The following is a 5,593-nucleotide window of genomic DNA, read 5'->3' as shown; positions in this document are numbered from 1 at the left end:
CCTTCCCAGACTAGGGATCAAGCCTGTGTCCCCTGCGTTGACAGGTGGATTCTTATCCCCTCTGCCACCAGGGAAGTCCCATGTTGTCTTAAATAGCAAGATTACATTCTTTTTCATGACCAAATAATATTCCATTAAATATACATACCACATTTTCTTTATCCATTAAGTTAACGGAAACTTGGGTTGTTTCCATATCTTGGCAATTTTAAATAGTGCTGCAGTGCACGTGGGGATACATATATCTTTTCAAATTAATGTTTTCATTTCCTTCATCTCATATCCAGAAGCAGAATTGCTAGCGCATGTGGTTGTTGTTGTTTAGTCACTAAGTCGTGCCCAACTGTCTGCAACCCCATGGACTGTATGTAGCTTGCCAGGCTCCTCTGTCCATGGGATTTCCCAGACAAGAATAACTGGAGTGTGTTGCCATTTCTTTCTCCGGGAGATTTTCCCAACCCAGGGATTGAACCTGCATTTCCTGCACTGGCAGGCGGATTCTTTACCACTGAGCCACCAGGGAAGCCCCTTATAGCCTCTTTTAAGTTAAACTAGTTGAATTTTAAAGTCAGCAATTGTGCTCGCTTCAGCAGCACATATACTAAAATTGGAACGATACAGAGAAGATTAGCATGGCCCCTGCGCAAGGATGACATGCAAATTCATGAAGCGTTCCATATTTTTCATGTAAATCCATGGCTGATTCATGTCAATGTATGGCAAAAACCACTACAATATTGTAAAGTAATTAAAATAAGTGAATAAAATAAATGAAAATAATATGAAATATTATTTCATATAATAAATAAGTGAATAAAATAATAATAAATAATAAAAATAAATGAAAAAATAATAAAGTCAGCAATTACCCAGCTGAAAAACAAAATGTGTATATAAAGATACACTGTGAAAAAATTCTCTTGCATCTGCCCCATTGTCATCTATATCCATGTAAATATAAGTAAGCACTTTTATTAACTTTTTTTTTGTTCTTACCAAGTTTCTTTATGTGAGCATGAGCACACACAAATATATATTATGTTTTCCCTTTCTTACACAAATGGTAGCATCTTGCTTAGCTCCCTTAATAACATATCTTTGAACTCTTTTCATTCAACTTGGAAATAGTTTCTTTTCTAAAAGTTATTTATATTTAAATTGAAGAATAATTGCTTTACAATATTTTGTTGTTTTCACCATACATCAGCATGAATCAGCCATAGGTATACATATGTCCTCTCCCTCCTGAACCTCCTTCCCACCTCCCACCCTATCCCACCTAGAAATAGCTTCTTTATTCTTTTTGAGCTGCATAGTATTAATTTTTGTGTTTATGTCATAATCTATTAACCTAGTTGATAAATACTGACATGTTTTCAATATTTCGCTCTTTTTTTAAGTCTGTTTTGTTTATTTACTTAGTTTGGCTGCACTGGGTCTGTTGCTGTGTGCAGGCTTTCTCTAGTTGTGGCAGTCGGGGGCTACTCTCTAATTGTGGTGCATGGGCTTCTCATCGCAGCGGCTTCTCTTGTTGTGGAGCACCAACTCTAGATCATGCAGGCTCCAGTAGTTGTAGTGCACGGGCTTAGTTAGTTGCCCTGTGGCATGTGGAATCTTCCCAGACCAGGGATCAAACTCGTGATCCCTGCATTGACAGGTAGATTCTTAACCACTGGACCACCCTGGAAGTCAAATATTTTGCTGTTTTATGCAACGTAATAATGTTGAATCTGATTCGTCTACCAAATGTGTACTCTCACATCTTTGTCATGTTGCATGCAGTATATCTGCAAGATAAACTTCTAGAAGTGAGATTCCTGAGTCAAAGAGTATATATGTTTGTAGTTGTTATATCTATTTCAAATTGTCCCCATATAAAGTTTACCAACACGTACATCCAACAACCAAACATGAGTATGCCTAATTCCCTAAAACTTTGGAAAAATTGGGATTTCCAAATTTGGGATTTTTGCCAACCTGACAGATGAAAAGTGGTGTCTCAATTTTGTTTCATTTGCTCCATTTAAAAAAATTGAGGTAAAGCATATATACATAGTAAAATATACAGTTCAATCAATTTTTACATACGTATGCCATCACCCAGGCTTCCCAGGTGGCTCAGTGATTAAAAACAAACAAAAAAACCTGCCTGTCAATGCAGGAGATATAAGAGACGTGGGTTAGATCCCTGGATTCGGAAGATCCCCTGGAGGAGAGTGTGGCAATCCACTCCAGTATTCTTGCCTGGATAATCCCATGGACAGAAGAGCCTGGCAGGCTAAGGTCCACAGGGTCGCTAAGAGTCAGACATGACTGAAACAACTTGCATACACATGAAACGCATGCATACACATGCATGCTGTCACCCAAATAAACCATATAACCATCACCCAAATAAAGATCTGATTGCTCCTGGTACCTCAGAAGTCTCCTTCATTTCCCTTCCCAATCAATACCTCCTCCAACCCTCGCCTCCTCAGAGTTAGTCATTATTCTTATTTCTACTGGCATAGATAACTAAGTATTCTTGAACTTCATATACATGAAATGGCATGATATATACTTGGTGTACTTAGTAAGTCTAGATTCTTTCTTGTTTTTTGTAAGACTTTATAAAAAGCAATTTAAGGTCCCACCAAAACTGAGGGCCAGGTACAGAGATTTCCCACATACCCTTTGCCCCTACATATGCATAGCCTCCTCCATTATCCACATCCCCCACCAGATTGGTACACTTGTTAAAACCGATGAACCTACACTGACACATTATCATATCCAGACTCACTAGGTTACCTCAGTGTTTACCTTGGTATTGTACATTCTACAGGTTTGGACAAATGTATAATGACATGTATCCATCATTATAATATCACACAGAGTATTTTCACTGCCCTAAAAATTCTCTGTGCTCTCCTCATTCATCCTTCTGCCCATCATCCACCCCATGGCAACCAGATCTTTTTGCTCTCCACACAGTTTTGCCTTTTTTGGAATGTCATAAAGTTGGATCATACAGTATATAGCCTTTTTCAGATTGACTTCTTTCACTAAGTAATGTGCATAGAGGGTTCTTCCATTTTTTTCATGGCTTAATGCATCATTTCTTTTTGGTGCTGGGTTGGGATTCTTTCAGTCAACATTATGTCTGTGAAATGCATCCAATATTGTGAGAGTTTGTTCTTTTTTTACCACTATATATTATTCCATTGTATTAATATATCTATAATTATTTATCCTTTCTATTGTTTTTCTTTTTTTAATTGAAGTATGAGCTTCCCTGGTAGCTCAGTTGGTAAAGAATCCCCCCGCAATGCAGGAGACCCCGGGTTGATTTCTAGGTTGGGAAGACTCCCTGCAGAAGGGATAGGCTACCCACACTAGTATTCTGGCCTGGAGAAGTCCATAGACTGTATACTTCAACCAATTGAAGTATAGTTGTTTAACAATGTTGTGTCAGTTTAAAATATTCTGTACTGTTCTTAGTCGCTCAGTCATGTCCAACTATTTGCGATCCCATGGACTGCAGCCCACTATCCATGGGATTCTCCAAGCAAGAATACTGGAGTGGGTTGCCATGCCCTCCTGCAGGGGATCTTTCCCACCCAGGAATCGAACCCAGGTCTCCCACATTGTAGGTGATTCTTCAGCAGCTGAGCTACCAGGGTAGCTCCAGTTTAAAACATATATAAGTAGAGAGATATATAGAGATATTCCTTTTTACAGCCTTTTTATTATTGATGGACTTTCAGATTGTTTCTAGTTTTTTAAAGAAGACTATTTTTTAAGAGTAGTTTTTGGTTTATAATTGTGTCTGATTGTTTTACTGTAATAACAGTGCTACTATGAAAATTCTTATACTTGCCATTTTGTGGATACATGCAGTAAATTCTCTTGGCTGTAAACTTAGAGTGGAATTAATATGTCATGGGACGGGCAATTGTTTAACTTTGGTAGATACTATTCAACAGTTTACTAAAGTAATTAGTCTAATTGCCACACTATCCAGCAGTGTATGATAGTTTTTATCACTAAACATCCTCACCAACACTTGGTATTGTCAGTCTTTTAATTCTCAGAAGTGTTTAGTGGTGTCTCATAAGTTTCTCTTTGAAACTTTGAAAATCTGAAGTGATTTTTAATTATAGAAATGTTGCAAGAGAGGTACAAAGAACTTCTATACACGCTTCAACTAGATTTACCAATTAACATTTTACTACATTTTCTTTATCATCCTCTCTCCCTATCTATATATGCTGTATGTCTATAACATAAAGGGTTAGGATTATATATAGGTATAAATATACATACTAATATATTGTTTTTATATATGTATAAAATATATATATGACATTTCTTACTATTGTTTATTGATTGAAATCGGGAAATTTACTGCTATCTAGTCTATAAGCATGCACTCAAATTTTTCCAATTTCCAGTTGTCCCAATAATGCATATTATAGAAAACATTTTTCTTCAGTCCAGGATCACACATTATGTACAGTTCTTATGTCTCCATGGTTTTTTTTTAATCCATGATATTTTTTTATCTAGAAAAGTTCTTCAGTCTTAGATCTAACAGGCTTAACATTTTGGACAGACCAGTTATGTTGTAGAATGTCCATCAATTTGGGTTTCTCATATTCTTGCTGAAATCCTTGTTACTATGATTTTTGTCAAAGGTTATTCATTGTAATTTTTAAAGATTATTTTTTTACTGTGGTAACATACATGTAACACAAAATTTACTGTTTTAACCATTTTTAAGTGTATAAGTCAGTGTCATTAATTACATTCACAACTTTATATAACCATCACCATTATTCCTAAAATGTTTTCATCACCTCAAAAAGAGAATCTGTAACCACTAAAGAATAACTCCCTATTCCCACCTCCCTTATTCCTGGTAACCTCTAATCTACTTTCTACTTTTATGAATTTGCCTATTCTAGATATTTCGTATACATGGAATCATGTAATAGTTACTCTTTCCTATCTGTATTATTTCATTTAGTATATTGTTTATAAGGTTCATCCATGTTATAACATGCATTTGATTTGTATTTCCCTTATTACTAGTGACATTGACCAACTGTACATGTGCTTATATTTATATATCTTCTTTGGGAAAATATCTGTTTGAGTCTTCTGCCCATTTTCTAATTGGGTTTGTTTTTTTATTTTTGAGTTTTAGGAGTTCTTTATGTATTCTGGATATTAACCTCTCATATGACTTGCAAATATTTTCTCCCTTTCTATGTGTTGTCTTTTAACTTTCTGGATAATATCCTTTGGTGTACAAAAGTTTTAAATTTTAAAGATATCTAGTTTATTTCTTTTTCGTTTTGTTGTTCATGCTTTTGGTATCATCTCAGAATCCATTTTGAAATCCAGTGTCATGAAGCTTTTGTCCTATGTTTTCTTCTAAGAGATTTATAGTTTTAGCTCTCATATTTAGATTGTAGATACATTTTGAGATAATTTTTGTAAATGGTGTGAAGTAGGGGTCCAATTTCATTCTTTGCTTGTGGAAATCCAGTTGTCCCATCATTGTCTGTTGAAGAGACTGTTCTCTCCCCATTGTATGAACTTGGCA

At 35.7% G+C, this 5,593-nt stretch overlaps 1 non-coding gene across 1 annotated transcript; it reads left to right on the top strand.

The window, feature by feature from the left end:
* Window positions 1-577: 577 nt before the first annotated feature.
* Window positions 578-684, top strand: LOC133041740 (U6 spliceosomal RNA). The gene has a single exon (XR_009689316.1). It is a non-coding gene; the product is annotated as a U6 spliceosomal RNA (small nuclear RNA).
* The last annotated feature ends 4,909 nt before the right edge of the window (window positions 685-5,593 follow it).

This window comes from Dama dama, chromosome 20, assembly GCF_033118175.1.
Source record: "Dama dama isolate Ldn47 chromosome 20, ASM3311817v1, whole genome shotgun sequence".
Classification (NCBI taxonomy): Eukaryota; Metazoa; Chordata; class Mammalia; order Artiodactyla; family Cervidae; genus Dama; species Dama dama.
The sequence above is the reverse complement of the archived record's forward strand: the minus strand, read 5'-3'. Positions and strand labels throughout refer to the sequence as shown.